The sequence below is a fragment of the Pelodiscus sinensis genome, chromosome 2, assembly GCF_049634645.1.
Source record: "Pelodiscus sinensis isolate JC-2024 chromosome 2, ASM4963464v1, whole genome shotgun sequence".
NCBI lineage: Eukaryota > Metazoa > Chordata > Testudines > Trionychidae > Pelodiscus > Pelodiscus sinensis.
Window position 1 is genome coordinate 34,954,194 of NC_134712.1, and position 16,918 is coordinate 34,971,111.

At 45.1% G+C, this 16,918-nt stretch overlaps 1 long non-coding RNA gene across 1 annotated transcript in view; it reads left to right on the top strand.

The window, feature by feature from the left end:
- Nucleotides 1-16,918, top strand: part of LOC102458448 (uncharacterized) — a 61,241-nt gene that overhangs the window by 19,565 nt on the left and 24,758 nt on the right. The window contains exon 2 of the long non-coding RNA XR_332031.4: nt 1,897-1,983. This is a non-coding gene — a long non-coding RNA (uncharacterized LOC102458448). The remainder of the gene's footprint in view (nt 1-1,896; nt 1,984-16,918) is intronic.

The following is a 16,918-nucleotide window of genomic DNA, read 5'->3' on the forward strand; positions in this document are numbered from 1 at the left end:
CCTAGCTGGCACTTCCTTGCCTTTTCATAAAATGCAGAGGGGAGCGATGATGGTAACTGAGATGGATGAGGTGGATGACAGTGACTGGGTGTTGCATAAGTCTGTGTCGGGAGATCCTCTCCTTGTAAGCAAGTTGATCCGGTTACTGTGCGGAGCAAGTCTGAACTGGACCAAACAACCAGGAAGTGCCAGACCTGTCTCTTCAAAATGGCTCTGGGCTGCTTTGTACGTTAATTTGTTCAGGAAACTTTTCTGTATTACCACCACAAAGTCATCCAACCAGTTTGGGGATCAAGCTGTTATTGCTGAGATCATTGACAAGCCACCACACAGACAGAGAGATGTGGTTTAATTCGGAGCCATTGGTTGGCATTGTGTTTATTGGGCTGATTGTCCTCTGCCCTATTGTGGTAATCCTGGGCACTAGTGCAGGTATTAACATGCATGGGAAAGCTTTGTCGCTGTAAAAATGGCTGCAAATGCTACTCTCTGCTGTCAGCCAAAAATATAATTGTGTTTTAAATCAGTCGGGGTTAAAATCATCTGCGGGACTGAGAAAAAGGTCAAAGGTTTGCAGGTTTAGGATTTCGTGGGAATATCTGCTTGTTTGGACTTGGCCCAAGAGCTTAGTTTACCTGTTTGACAGGTAACAATTAGAGAGTAATAGCTTGCCAAGCTGGAATGTGGCTGCTGAGGCCCAGCACTGAGGATCTGGTTTACCTGTTAGGCAGGTGTGGGCTGTAGAGCTCAGATAGGTATGTGCACGCACAGCATTCCAGAGAATCAGTTTGCTCTTAAAGACACAGCAATGGCTGCAGGGCATAAAAGGGCTGGGTGTAGTCCTGGCTTGAAGACATTAGCTGTTTGCAAAGTGAAGAAACAAAATAAATATAGTTTAGAGAAGACAAAACAAGGAAAGGACTTCAAGGAGCACTGGGCCCTTTCTTCCTCTTTGCATTTATCAGGTGACAAGAATGTTTGATTTCTGATCAGAGAACCTACCAAACAGTAAATTAGATGCACATAAAATGTCCAGGGAGTTAGAAAAACATGGCAACAGCAAAAGTGATGGAATCTCAGTGTAGCGTTATCTGAGTGGGGCTGTGACCATTTCCTTTTTGTCTGTCTAATAGCAGCACTTACTGGCTGTCAGCAGGCTGGGCAGACTGCTAGAAGAATGGAACTTAATAATTTTCTTAAGAATTTGCTAGTCATTTGCACACATGCCAACAATCACCATGTTTTTGAAAGAGGAAAGTGACTTGAAAGGAAAGATCACCTTGTCAATGGTAAATAGCATTACTGTCAACTCCTAATGATCATCTTACACCAAATCATTCTGACCATCAGAAATCGCAACCTCAATACATGATGCCATTTTCTTCTAGTAAGAGAGTCTGACAAAACTGGTTTCTTGTCAACTATATAGAGACAGTTAATTGTACAGATGTTTTGAAAGCATTTAATAGTTCCATACGAGATACAGCTCCATGCTACCATGTGAATTTTACCTGCAGTTCTATAAACATCAAGATTTATGTGTCTTTTAGTCAAAGATTTTTTTTTATATGTAGGGAAAGGCTCTTGTGTTTGTGTGTTTAGATTTTCCTGCTCCATATTTGATAACTGAACTGTTATCTTGGGCAAGTCATTTCACCTCTCTGTGTCTCTATTTTCCCATCAGTAAAGCATGGAAGGTGATTCCCTTCTTTGTAAAGTCCTGGGAGACATAGATAAAACATGTTAGTTAATTATTATTGTTGTATTATCGATATGTGATGAGCCAGCTTAATCTATGATGCAACTTCATGGAGATCAGGCTTATTTTACCCACACTTTCTTATTCTGAATATAAATAATATTTTTATCAACTAACACCACTCTCTGTCACTTTAGAGCATATGAAGCAATAAATGACTGGTGAGAATGATTAACAGCTGAAGAAAAGAGGAGGTGTTGAACCATTCTGAAGAGCTATTTATTGTAAGTATATGACAAAGTAATAGAGATCATTCCTGTTATGTCCTAGAATACATAAAAATAAATATTTTTGGAAGAGTTGTGCTGCTATCTCTTTCTTGACTGTTACACAACTCGGATATTTGAGGCATAACTCTCTTTGGGTATGTCTGCACTGCATTCCTCTTTCAAGGGAGGAATGCAAATGTAGCCAAGTGAAATTGCAAATGAAGTGCGGATTTGAATTTCCCATGCTGCATTTGCATAATCGTGTCCGGCCACTATTTCGAAATACCCTATTTTGAGATTATAAATGTCGTGTAGACGTGGTTATTTTGAAAGAAACCCCTCTTAAAATCAGGAATAAGGGATCTTTCGGAAAGGCTTTATTTTCCGAAAGATCCTGTCTAGACTGGCGCTTTTCTCCGGCAAAGCCCCGAGCCGGAAAAAAGCGGCAGCCATGTTTATACAAATGAAGCGGTGGATATTTAAATCCCCCGCTTCATTTGCAATTCCAACTTGTCTCATCTGCATCCCTTTTCTGAAAAGGGGTGCAGTGTAGACACAGCCTTAGTGTCTGTGAACTGGAACTTTAACCCTAGTAGGTAGAGCAGACTCATTACCTGCTGAAGAGAGGTGAAGCTGGTGTTAAGGGTGTTACTGCAAATGCTAGCAGTGTTCCTGTGACAGAGCTTTGCATAGTCTTTAATTTTCTTAAAACACTTTTTGGTGAAATGATTAGCTCACCAACACTGATGCTGCTTCACACCATAGAACAGCGTCTAAGCTGTGATCGTGTGACAGGATTTCTAAACATTTACACAGAGATTAGTCAACTTGTGTGAAATCAAGAAGAATTTGAAAGGCTGGAGGGAAAAAGCCAGCATGCCAAATCCTTCAGAGAGTGGCACGAAGGGATTAATTTAAAGGATACTTGTTCCTCTTACAGACAAAGGAGCAGATACAGGGGAAAGAGGTATCCTTAACAAAGCCAGCACGTGCCTCAGAGGTTAAATATGCAATTTGGTACAAAACATCACTTTAAGCTTATTTCAGTCTCCACTAACTTAACCGCTTAATAATGAATGTCCCCATTATATTTTCAGTGATGGAACAACTCTGGTTAGCAATCTTCTGCAGTAAAATGTAAAGAAATACTGTGGCTCATCATCTTCCTCTTACATAAGGGGTCTGTGTAATAGGAGCATGTTAAGGATCCTTTCCATTCATGTTCTGATAACTACTGCCTATGAAAAATCTATTAAATAAAGCATCTACAATTTTAATATGAAATAGAGATTCTTGCCTCAGTGAAATAGATTCCAAGGTAAGTAATGCTTGAGGAGGGTGAGCTACCCATGGAATTTACCACCACTAGCTATTCATAGGGGTCAAAGTGGCAACATCTTTGTCTTGACTGTTCTTTGTTCTGTCTGCATCAAGCCTTCACACTATTCTCATCTCCATAGTATCTATCTACCAAATACATCATGGTCCCATGAATCATAATAGAATCTGTAAGGTAGTTGCTGTGCCCAGGAGTTTTGTTCATTTTTCCTGTGTGTGTAATAGTTGAAAGTAACAATACTTAGCCCTCAGAGTACTTTTCATCTTCAGAGATCACCACACAAAAAACATAACTCCTCCAGATAACACTCTTGTATGCCTTTAAGCTTTTCTTTAGCAAAAAGGAAGAATAGACTATTATTCTGTGTCTCATTTCATACTTTGGTGTATAACAGGCAGAGCTGTTATAATCTCCCATTATAAGACATGGATTTCAGTTACAGGCAGTCCCCGACTTACGTCGGATCCGCACTTACGAACGGGGCTTTCTCGCCCCGGAGCTCACAGGCAGCGATCCGCCACCTCGATCTCCGGGGCGAGAAAAGCTGCTCCCAGTACCCCTGGTCTGCTGGAGACCGTCTCCAGCAGACCAGGGGCACCGTGAGCGAAGCCGCAGCAGGTCGGGTTCCCGCGCTTCTGAGGCTTTACTCTGGCACACTAGCTGCGCCGCCCCCCAGCAGACCAGGGACACGGTGAGCAAAGCCGCAGTGGCAGCGGGGTGCCTCTGACCGTGCCGAGGCTGGGGCTTCGCTCCCGGTGCCCCTGGTCTGCTGGAGACGGTCCCCAGCAGACCAGGGGCACCGGAGCGAAGCCGCAGCAGACCAGCAGACCAGGGGCACCGGGAGCGAAGCCCCAGCCGCAGCGCGGCACCCCGCTGCCACTGCGGCTTTGCTCCCCGTGTCCCTGGTCTGCTGGGGGGGGGGCGCAGCTAGTGTGCCCCCCCCCCCCCCAGCAGACCAGGCTTTTGTTGCCGGACCCTGGGGCAGAGCAGCTGGGGCGCTGCCGGTTGGTCCTGCAGCACCGCTCTGGGCACTACTGGACCAACCCAGCAGCACCCCAGCTGCTCTGCCCCAGGCGTCCCCAAGTCAGCCGCTGCTGAAACTGACCAGCGCTGACTACAGGAAGCCCGAGGCAGAGTTGCTCTGCCCCAGGCTTCCTGGAATCAGCGCTGATCAGTTTCAGCAGCAGCTGACTTGGGGACGCTTGGGGTTCTTAAGCTGAATCTGTATGTAAGTCAGAACTGGCGGTCAGTTTCAGCAGCGGCTGAATCTGGACGCCAGTTCCTACTTACATACAGATTCAACTTAAGAACAAACCTACAGTCCCTATCTTGTACGTAACCCGTGGACTGCCTGTACTTTTAACTTTGCCAGACTTTGGACAGAAATTTTCCATGCTGAGTGTCTGCCTCAAACTGAATTATTCAGGAATATTTCAGCCTAAATAGTTCAGCCATTTCTAAGAGTAAGACCAGGAGAAAATACATGGTTTGTCTGTGTGAAAAAAAATTCTGACAACCTTTTTAGCACTTTATGCTTTGAAGCAGGGAGTTGAAAATTTGGCACGGGATGGTATTGGTGTCAGGAGTTTGTTTTTAGCCATCCCCGTGTAAATCTGCCCAAATGTGACTAAGTTATAAGCCTTTGCAACATTACAGGTTGCATATGCTCAGTAAAGAATTCTTAGATTTTAGCAGCTAAATTACACAAAGATTTCATCAGCTCTGTGTGCGTTAGCTCAGGCCCAAATCAACACTTTTTTGGGCTCAGGGCAAATTCATAACATGGCCCCCATCTCATCCCACAGAGTCACACTAATTAATCATATATTTTTTCTTTATGTATAGATAGGCCTTATCACTTTTCAACTATATTTTTCTGTACTTTTTCATTGCAAAATCCTGCATGACCTCACTAAAATAAATATTTCTTGTGAGTTCACGCTCAACAGACAAAACAATAAGATAAGTTCTTGAGTGATAGTAGATCCCTTTCAATTTTTTATTAGTGCCAGCTCACTGAAACTTTTTTCAGCTTTAGCCAGAGTCACTGGCAACGTGCAAAAATAATAAAACAAATTCATAGGGCTATGTACACTTCACTGAAAATTAGCTTTAGTTATTTGTTATGATGATGAATCTCACAAGATAATGGTAGCAGTTCAAGTTTTTTTTTCCCCCAAAAAGTAGACACCAAGATTTTTTCAGATGCAAGATTTCACATGGAAAGTTCTCCAAAAGATCAATAGGACACTAGTGAACTAGACATTTGGAACTTCTAGCTCCTCAGGGTACCGTGTGACACATTTTAGGACCATACAGAATGTAAAACAAATGTCACTGGTTGCTTTGAAAGCTTCAGAGGGGTAGCTGAGTTACTCTGTAACTGGAAAAACTTAAAAAAACAACGAATAGTCTAGTTGCTTTAAATTAGTGCTTCAACTCACACATGGTATTGTCCAGAGTTGCATAGAACACATTCCTTCTGAACAGAGACTGTTGCATCTTCAGAGGTGATAGAACATGGTGGAGCAGATAGAAGGCAGTGGGCTACAGGAGTTTGGTGGAGGGCAGGTACATGACTAGTTGGGTGGGTGGATTTATGTGCCTTGAATAGGCTGCCAGAGACTGCTGCTCAGCCATCAGGTCAGGCAGGAAGCTGAAACTCATTAGGAGCCAGCCTGCAGCTTAGACTAATGGAACACCTGCTTCCAGTAAAGGCCTGCTGGCCCACTATAAAAGGCTTCCCCTCAGGCAAGGCAGGGGAAGGAGAAGAGGGATGGACTCAAGAAGAGGAAACCCAGTGGAGGCAAAAGCTACAGTCTGCAAGCAGAACAGATTTTTCTCCAAGATGCCTGGGAGGAAGTGTTGGGGAAGTGGCCCAGGGAGGGGTTGCTATTTAGTGGGGATAAGGGCAAGAGATCCATTAGTGGCTCCCACATAGGGCCTGGGCTGGAAACCAGAGTAAGTGGGTGGGACTGGGTTCCCCTCAACCCTCTCCCTGACCTGTGGCCTGCCAACAGGGGAAAAGGATCTTCAGATCATGGAAGAGTTTTCCCCTCCAAATTAGAGACTAATGAAAATGGCTCCCGAAGGGGGGTATTTTCTTCTCTGAGAAAAACAAGAGGCAGTGGTAGTGTCACCGTGAGCCTTGGAGGCATACGGAAACCCACCAGGAAGTGCAGGACCCAGGGGGCACACCAAGAGCTCTGCTATATTGGTTACTCTGGTGTCTCATGTCACCTTTTCTATTTCCTGCCTCTCTTCAACAGTAATTGTGGCAAAATTCCCATAGCTTTTGCCACAGGGCATGTTTCCAGTAAAGTGGTGTGCCACTGATCTCAAAGTTGTTTTAATTCTTTATTAATAACTGTGATGAGAGCTCCCTGAATCAAGAGGGATTCCTCAGGCTTGTAGAATCTTGTTTATCTCCTCAATACTTCAAAGAACTTTATACCAGAAGTTAGTAACAAAAGACATGAAAATGAGCTGAAAGTCTATTTCAGCCCTTCCATTTCTAATTGACTTTGTGTGTCAAATTTAATTGAGCACATTCCAATGTCTCCAAAATACTTGGGAGAAGCTTTGCCATTGGGTGCGTAGTGTCAGCACATGTACTCCCTGCGTCTGAGTGGGAATGGAGTGACCTATGTGTCTTTTAGCAAACAGGGCTGGCACTGAAAAACATGAAAAATACCTGCACGCAGCAAAACATGTTGGCTACGTCTAGACTGGCATGATTTTCTGCAAATGCTTTTAACGGAAAAGTTTTCCATTAAAAGCATTTGTGGAAAAGAGCGCCTAGATTGGCACGGATGCTTTTCCGCAAAAGCACTTTTTGTGGAAAAGCGTCCGTGTCAACCTAGACGCGCTTTTGTGCAAAAAAGCCCCAATCGCCATTTTTGCGATCAGGGCTTTTTTGCACACAAAAAAAAACCGGGCTGTCTACACTGGCTTTTGCGCAAAAGGACTTTTGCCCGAACGGGAGCAGCATAGTATTTCCGCAAGAAGCACTGATTTCTTACATGAGATGGTCAGTGTTCTTGAGGAAATTCAAGCAGCCAGTGTAGACAGCTGGCAAGTTTTTCCACAAAAGCAGCTGCTTTTGTGGAAAAACTTGCCAGTCTAGACACAGCTGTTAGGTTTCAGTAAAAGCATCAGGAGCATTAACTCCTATGAGATGAAATGAATGGGAAGAGCAAGAAGATGACACAGCAAGATGATTTTTTGACATAGTGCAGGCTTGAAAGCCTTTTAATTTTCCTGACATATGAGATCCATTATCAAATCCTTGACCTCTGCAGTCATGCACAGGAATGTTACGTTGTTTCATGCTGGCAATTTACATTTTGGCTATCTGTTTTCCAGGTTTTTGGCTAAAGTTGATGAGTTCAAGAAACCTTTTTTGATTGTTAAATACACCAGTATCCTGCAACAGTTAAGCTGTAATAATGAGCCAATAATTCAAGAGTTCCAAGGAAGTTGCTGTTGTGTGGATTATTATTTCCTTGGAATGCTAAACCACAATGTAGCTTTAATTTTTTTTTCATGATGATGGGCTGGAATCCCTCTGGCTGGGCCTAAGGTAAATGGAGTGTTTAGCTACTGGCACACAGTACTTCGTGGCTCAAACCAAGAGTGACTGGAATGAGGAAAATGGCTTCTTGATAGACTACAACACAGTTAGCAATATATGATCCGTGAATAGTAGACCTCAGGTTTTGTATTTTGTATTTTTCTCTGAGGCTAAGTCTGCACTACAGAGTTTTTGCGAAAAAACGGCTGTTTTTCCACAAAAACTCGCGAAGCGTCCACACCTCAAGTGCATGTTTGCACAAGAGAGTCAAAAGAACAGAGGGGTTTTTGCGCAACTGGTATTCCTCTTTCTACGAGGAATAACTCCTTTTTACGCAAGAGCTCTTGTACAAAAAGGTGTGTGGAGACGGTGAACGGGTTTTTTATGGAAAAAGAGGCAATCGAAAAATCACAGGTGCCCTGGTGGCCATTCTGTAAATAGCAATCAGAGTTTCCTTTTGAGAGAGCGTCCATATAGTCTGGTTGCTCTCTTGTGCAAAAGTAAATCGCTTTTTCAATGAGCTTTTGCAGTGTGGACATGCTCTTGCACAAGAAGTTTTTGCAGAAGATCTCTTGCGCAAAAAGCTTCTTGTGCAAGAAGCCTGTAGTGCAGACATAGCCTGACTCTGGTAGAAAGCTCTTTTAATTAAAAGCATGCAGCATGCACTGAAGAATCACTACAAGTGAACAGCTGGTCTATCAGGTTGAGAGACAATCTATATCGGGGTGGGGAACCTTTGTTGGGTTGTGGGGGGCCGCTGACCCACAGTAAAACCAGTCGGGGGCAAAAAACCCCAAACCCTCATAGACATAGCCCCTGACTGAGCAGGAGAAAGACATTCCCTGCACCAGAGCCTAGGAGGGTCCAGGTTAGCTGATTTTGTGTGCGCCAGCTGTGCAGAGGGCGAGTGGGGGAGGGAGTGCAGTGTGGGCTCTCCAGTCCCCACTGCTGCGGGGAGAGCCCTAAGCCTCAGGGGCTGGATGCAGGCAAGCCAGGAGCTGCATCCAGACCCTGGACCTTAGGTTCTCCTCCCCAACCTATATAAAGTAAAAACCTGATCGTAAGAAATGCTTTGTGATGGAAGAATAAACAGGCTATGGAGAATTATTTTATTATAATATGTATTTAGAATTTGTCCAGCACAGTCTCTTTAGAAGAGATTTAAACTCTGAGCAGGCAGGAGTACTCACAGCCAAAAAAAAAAAAAAAAAGAGGCACCAATACACAGGTTCGTACACAATTCTGCCCCTGTTCTGGGGGCTGCTTTTATTCAACTTCCTCAATTACAAAGTCCTGGAGCAGAAACATACTTCAGAACTACACCAGTGCAAACATGGTCCCAGCTCCCTCTTAAATGGGCTAGTCCCCAGGACTTTCCACTGAAGGATTTGCTTCCCCCCTCCTTTCCCACTCCTTTGGCACTCAGACTTCCATATCAGCTGAATCAATGGGAGTAATGAGACCCATTTTGCCTTTTTGATTATGTAGGTCAGCAGAGGAACTCTGCTCTGAAACATGTTCTTTCGTAAGGATGAGGACAAGGTATTGTAAGACAGAAAGATTTCCATGTACACACACACACACACACACACACACACACACACACACACGGAGCATGGCCCTTCTGTCACAAGATTTCTGTGCTACAGAATATGACATTTCAGAATATCTAAGTTCACTTACTTTTTAAAAGCCATGGTCTAAACCCTTAAAAATGAAGATTTTGAGAATCATCACATACATTCTACCGCATCAAAATGCAAAGACCAACGTATCCTCGTCAAGTCTTCTAATAACTTCCTCCCTCTGCTCTACACATATTCTCTACTCTAGTTCTCCCTCCCTTCCTCATCGCATGCACGCAGTATGAGAACATGCAGCATCCATCTCTCTCTGCCCAGAAGAAGGAGCTAGCCTGGTGGATAGCTTTTGGGGAAAATGTAGGTGCTATCTAAGCATTGTTAGTATGACAGGAGCTGGTTAAGAAGGAAGGTTTTGTTTTGCAGCATTTCTCCCCAGGCATGAACAAAGTGGAAAAAAAAACAAAAAACACACACATCAAAATGCTTCAAAGACTATTTCATGTTCTTTTGTCTGCCTTCCCAAGGGCACGGACAGTTTTGACACAGAACTCATGCTATAATGGGGATCCCTTGGGAAATCATGTCAAGTGTTTAATAGCCAGTGATCTCATAGTTATTCCTATGCTAAGGATATAGGATGGAAGCCTCCTAGGCAGCCTGAGGAATCACTTGACATGCTACAGCTCATATTCCACAATGGCTGAAACAAGTCCATGAAAGTTATGAACCACAGACATTAAAAATTTCCTGCTAAGACACTTCTTGAAGCTCATGTTCCCTTACAGATGCACTCTCTTTAAAGTTAAATGAAACAAGAAGGAAGTTTAAGAGCAAGTTTCTCTCTCCACCTCAGGGAACTGTCCAGATACTAGCTGAAACCAAATGAAGAAGGATCCAGTGTCAGAATATTTATATAATTGGGGTGGGAGGGGATGTGAATCAGATGTGTTTTTTCATTTCATGAGAACAAAAGAACACTTGAGCAATTTCCAATTAAGAAAACTTCCTTCAAGTTCCAGAAATTCAAACATATTTTCAGATTGTAGTTCTAATTTAATTATAGCCAAATGTCTTCAAGTCTATTTTCCCTTGCATACTGTTATACAGCCAGCAAGCAGATATAATTAAAGGAATAAGTTAAAAATTATGATTTTTTTTAAAATTAGTGTTCTAGCTCAGTTTTACTTACAAGTGAATCAGAACAATTTAAACATTTTAAAATCTACCACCACCAACAGTCAGACATGTTTTGTGAGGACTTGTCTTCACATACAGCGCTGTGCTCGTACACTGATGGAAGTAGTTAATCTGCCTCCCTAAAAGGTGGCATCTATGTCCATGGAAGAACCTCTCCTGCTGATATAGCACTGTTTACACAGGGGGTTAGTTCAATATAACCCCATTTCTCAGGGGGGTAGATTTTTCAATCCCAGGAGCAATGTAGTTATAGCGATACAGGTCTGCAGTATAGACCTAGCCATACTTGGAATCCAATGAGAGAATATTTTTCATACAGCAGACTGTTACACCTGCCTAGTTAGGGCCACTGCTCTCCAAAATATATCTGTCCTTTTCATTCTGCTCTATATTCACTGCAACACATTGTTAGTACCTAGTGCTTCAAGAAGCCATCGTGCTGCACACTATGGTGGCAGAGAACTTTGCCACAAGGGCTATGTCTACACAATGTTTAATAAAGAGAAATGCAAAGTGCTCCACTTAGGAAGGAACAATCAGTTCCATACATACAAGATGGGAAGCGACTGTCTAGGAAGGAGCATGGCGGAAAGGGATCTAGGGGTCATAGTGGACCACAAGTTGAATATGAGTCAACAGTGTGATGCTGTTGCCAAAAAAGCAAATATGATTCTAGGTTGTATCAACAGGTGTGTTGTAAGCAAAACTCGTGAAGTCATTCTGCCGCTCTACTCCGCACTAGTTAGGCCTCAGCTGGAGTACTGTGTCCAGTTCTGGGCGCCACATTTCAAGAAAGATGTGGAGAAATTGGAAAGGGTACAGAGAAGAGCTACAAGAATGATTAAAGGTTTAGAGAACATGACCTATGAAGCCAGGCTTCATGAACTGGGCTTGTTTAGTTTGGAAAAAAGAAGATTAAGGGGGGACATGATAGCGGTTTTCAAATATCTAAAAGGGTGTCACAAGGAGGAAGGCGAAAATTTGTTCCTCTTGGTTTCTGAGGACAGGACAAGGAGTAATGGGCTTAAAGTGCAGCAGGGGAGGTTTAGATTGGACATTAGGAAAAAATTCCTAACTGTCAGGGTGATCAAATATTGGAATAAATTGCCAAGGGAGGTGGTGGAATCTCCCTCTCTGGAGATATTTAAGAACAGGTTAGATAGACATCTGTCAGGGATGGTGTAGACGGAGCTTGATCCTGCCTTGAGGGCGGGGGGCTGGACTCGATGACCTCTTGAGGTCCCTTCCAGTCCTATTATTCTATGATTCTATGATACACTAGGGTTTTTGCTGGAGCACAATTTGCGTACTGTCGTGAGAACCACAGGTCCAATGATGCATACCCAAGTTGGGGAAGGACAGAACCAGGTGGACTGTTTTAGTAAATAAAAGATATTTATTTATGACAGTGGTGAATTTATAGTATTTATTCTAAGATTTTTAATTGACCGTGTCAGTAATGAATTTACAATATTTATTATATTTATTCTATGATTTCTAGTTGAACGTATCAGAAATATAAGGGTGGGAATGGCAAGGGGAATAGTCTCTGCTCTAAAGATATCAAGCTATACTAATTAATAACAGTGATAACTACAAACTCTATGTACTATCAAAACAACTATAACACTAAGCTATATAACAAGGAACATCAAATCATACATACCAACTTACACAGCACCCGGAACATTTCAAAGATATCGGTTCGGTTGCGAAGGCCTTGGTTACGCCCGAGAATTGGGGGAGGTGGCTGGTTGGTTGATCAGGCCGGCAGCACTTTGGAGTATACGGGAAGGCACATGTACAGTGGTGCGTGTGTTGCGAAGACCTACTCGAGCGAACTGTGCGATGAGTATTTATCCCAAGTCTGCACATCGCTTTCCCGCGTTTGCATATTACCATATACGGCCCAACGGTCACCAAGTGGGGGTCTGTGTCCCAGGGGTTGGGCCAAAACTGTGCAGGTTTCATGTGACCAGGTAAGCCCTGCAGTTCTCACGCCAAGGTGACGGGTGGAAGAGTCCAAGGCTGTTTTCCCCTTTTCACACCTTCCCTTTTCTAAAGGCAATGGTATGCAGGAAGGGTGCGGCTGGTTTCTCCCAATGAGTACTGCAGCCCACTATAGCAAGAACAGCCTGGCCAAACTTTTTACTGGGGGGCAGGTTGTTTTTTTTTTATTTCTAACACATACCTTTTTACAATAAAACATTGCAATCTAGACATAGCCAAGAACAAGGCCTACTTCTACAACAGGGCAGGCCTTGCACTTTGCACTCTTCATTAGCTGTTGGCAGTTTTAGGTATATGACACACAGCTGAGCAGTTCTGATTCTGTCCTGCAGAAGGTAGTGCCAGACATGCAAATTAATTTGTTTTTTAAAATATGATGCTTGATTCTGGGTCCAGTTCTGCTCTCACTGGAGTCAGGATCAGACCCTATGTATACTAAACATACTCACTCATATACAATTAACAATGATAATGTTCACTTACTATTTTTTAAAAACAGCAACGCAAAATAGATTTAAATGAAACTGAAGTTATAATTCATGCATCCACTCATGGGAGAACCTCACAAGCTGGAACCCCAGGTTAGCATAATAGCTAGAACGTGCTTTTCCCACTAGAAAGGCAAGGAAGAACAGTCAGGGCTTCTAGTAGCAGATTTTATTAGTGCAGCCCTATGGGATGACTAATAGCTCAAGGTAAAAGGGTGTATCATTGGCTCCCCTGAGCCCGTGGGTGTCTTGTGAAGTGAACTTGCCTAGTTCTTAGTATCCAATTAGTGTCTAACTCAGGATGGCCTGTATGGGCCTGACATGCCACAAAATTAAAGTTTCTCAGACGCTGTCTACACAGCGCCAAAATTTCAAAATAGAGCACTGTTCCAAAATGTCCCTTAATCCTTGTGGAATAAGGTTTACGGGGACATCAGAACAGCATGCCCATTATTTTGAAAACTATTTCAAAATAATGGGCACACTGTCAAGACACGGAATAGCTATTTCAGGATATCAGAAGTATCCCAAAATAGCGCCGCTATCTAGATGTACTCTCGCTGACCTAAGTGCCAAAGGCAGTCAGGAATCGTCTCTGGCTAGGCATGGCTTCTTGGGTTAAGGCAGAGGGAGGATTGTTCTCCCCTCTCCTGACTTCACCCAGAGACTGCCATTTGATAGAAGTGGCCAGCCCTTTTCATTTGGCCTGCTGGGCCCTGACTGGCCTCTGTTGGCTCCCAGCCCTTGTAGCAGCTGGTGGATCAAGTCTGACCAATTTCATTAGCAGCTTGCACTGGGAATTCTGGGATTCTAGACAACTCCTGGAGGTCCAAGCTCACTTCCCTTCTCTTTTTAAGTGATGCTTTTTACAGCAGGATGCACCAAGGCAGTAGGCTCACTGGTAGGGAGCAACAAGTGCCTGGTATGCACCATTACTGGGTGTCAAAACTCTGGTTAACACCTTGTTTGCAGAATTGCCCTAGGATATTAGGCAGACAAGGTGCTTGGAAATAATATCTTTTATTGGACCATCTTCTTTTGGTGAAAGAGACAAACTTTTGAGCTACACAGAGCTCTTCTTCAGATCTACAGGAGAGCGTTTTACAGCAGCACAGCCCCTCCCCCCTCCCACCTTGTCAGTAAATTTTTTTAGCTGGCTGACCAGCAGCCTGGCTCACTCCTGACTTGCCATGGGTCTGGGACCTACCCGCACTCCAGCTCTGCATTTAAAGTGTATTAGGAGCTGGGTGGGCAGGCAGCCCGGCTCAGTTCTGGCTCACGCTGTGTCTGGGAGCTCAGGGGCTGCTGCAACCCTGCACTGCCACTTCCTTATCTGAGGCAGCAGCACAGGGCTACAGGCAGCTGGTCTGTGAGGGGAGCTGTTTTTTAAACTGGCTCCCCTCGCAGATCATCTGCTGCTTGGCACCCCACGCTGCTGCCTCGGATACAGAGTGGCAGAGTGCTCCTCAGGAGTGAGGCTGGAGCACACTGGCCACTGGCCCTGCCCCCTGGGGACTATAGAACAGTCGATTAACCGATAAGAATTCACGAGGTTACTCGACTATTCAGTTCACTAATATTTAACATCCCTTTAGCCTTTTCCACTTTTTCCTTATTTAAAAAAAATAGATTGCTGTTTAATAATAATATTTGCTTTGAACTGTATGTAATGACCAGTGAGACAGAGAAGTGTCCAGAGCAGAGAGAACCCCTTGGAGAGGGAACAACTTAGCTTCCATCCTAAGTGACATGACGGGGGTGGAGGGGTTCAAGCTCCCTAGGAATCTTTGGTTCAGCATTGGGGTTAGAAAAGTGGTTCTCAAACTTTTTGGCCTATGGGCCACTTGGCTCAATACAAACCTTTCCGCAAACCACCAGTTGCTAATGGAAACTCATGATTAATTACATAATATGCCCATGCCATTTTGCTAGTGCTGCAGCTAGGGAGACGGGTTTAATTTAAATTATTAAACAGATTAAGCATTTTAACTCTCTCACATTAGTTTATAAAACTTCATTTTAAATAAAATAAAATATTAATTTGTCCAACACAAAAGGTTCCCATGTTTTCTTTATTTATGGCAGGGGAGGGAAACTTTTTTTGGGTTGGAGGCCTCTGACCCACAGAAAAAACAGTTGGGGACCATATAAGTGAGATGCAAAAAACCCAAACAAAACAAAACAAAAAAAAAACCAACTCCAAAAACTCCCAACCCTCACTAATGTGGCCCCCAAATAAGACACGTCACTCTTCCGGCACTCAAGCCCCACAGGGCGAGAGGAAGGGACAGAGAGGACTGAGATTCAGGGCTTGCCATAGGCCAGATTTATTTTTCTGGGATTCCTGAGTTAGTGGATTTAGTGGTCCCCCTTAGGCTTTGGGGTGGGGACAAAAATGAGGGGTTCAGTGTGTGTGACAGGGCTGCCAGCGAATGGGATAAGGATAGGAGTGCGGGATCTGGGTGGCAGGTGGGATGCAGGAGGGGATGAAGGTGTGAGGTCTGGGTGGGAGGCAGGGTGCAGAAGCAGGCTGGAAGTAGCACATCTAACCAGGGCAGAGGTTTCAGGAGCAAGGGAGGGTGAAGAGTGTGGCCAGGAGGGAGGGTGCAGGAGCAAGCTGGGGGAGCAGGGTTTTGGCGGGGACACAGAGGGTGTGTGAGGGGTATTGGGCTGCAGGGGTCTGGGCATAAGGGAGGTGCCTACCTGGTTTCGCATACCTGTTGCTCCCAAGCACTGCCCCTGCCACTCCCATTGATGTGCCAATGGGAGCAGCGGGGAAAGCCTCCGGACAGCACGTCACTGCACTGCCGTTCCCCCAGTGGGGTGGAGTGGGGAGGGTGCTCAGCCCCTGCTCCTCCCCCACACAGTGGGGAACACACGCTGCAGCTCAAGACTCACAGCCACTGCGCAGCCCAACTCTTCCCCTTCAGCCACTTCTCCAGCAGGTTGCCCAGCACTCCACTGATCCAGGGGCTGGTAGGGCTGGGTGCATTGGTAGTAGCACAGCGGGGCCGATGGCAGCAGCCACAGTCATTGGGCTCAGCGCAGTGGCGGCAGTGAGAGTGTGGCCGCAGGGCAAGGTCACTGGCTTGCACAGCAGCCTCCAGCACAGGGGGCTGTTGGTGGGCCAGGGTGACAGGCTCCCACAGCTGCAGGCAGGCCAAGCAGGCAGTGGTGCTGTAGACCTCCAGGGCCTCGGCCATGCGGCCAGCATGGGCCAGCGCATCCCGTCGGCACAGGCAGAGGTTCCGCTCGGGCTGCAGCAGCTCAGCCAGCTGCGAGCCGTAGATCTCAGCTGCCAGCTTGATGCTGTCTCTGCAAAAGGCCTCCTCGGCCACCTGCAGCATCTCAGTGCAGGACCCTGTGAGCGACTCCATGCCGCCTGCTTCACTTGCCAGGCCACCCTGGCCCCTATGTCATGTTGCAACTCCCTCTGCCCCTCCCCTGCACCCTCCCGCCTGCAGCTGCACAGAGACCACAAGGCTCAAGCTGCAGCGCAGGCTCCCCGCTGTGTGGGGGAAGTGGGGGGCTATGCTCAATCTGCAAACCAGGAGGCCATGGACCACTAGTGGTCCGCAGACCACAGTTTGAGAACCACTGGGTTAGAAGGACTCTGCCACACAGGAGCATGGAAGGGGAGCCCTTGAGTTCACTGGAAGTGAAGGTCTCTGGAAGTGAGTGCAGCAAAGATTCAGATCCTTTCACTGGCCCATTTCATTGGGGCAATTTATATAAGCCAGAAAATGTCTCCTCAATAGTG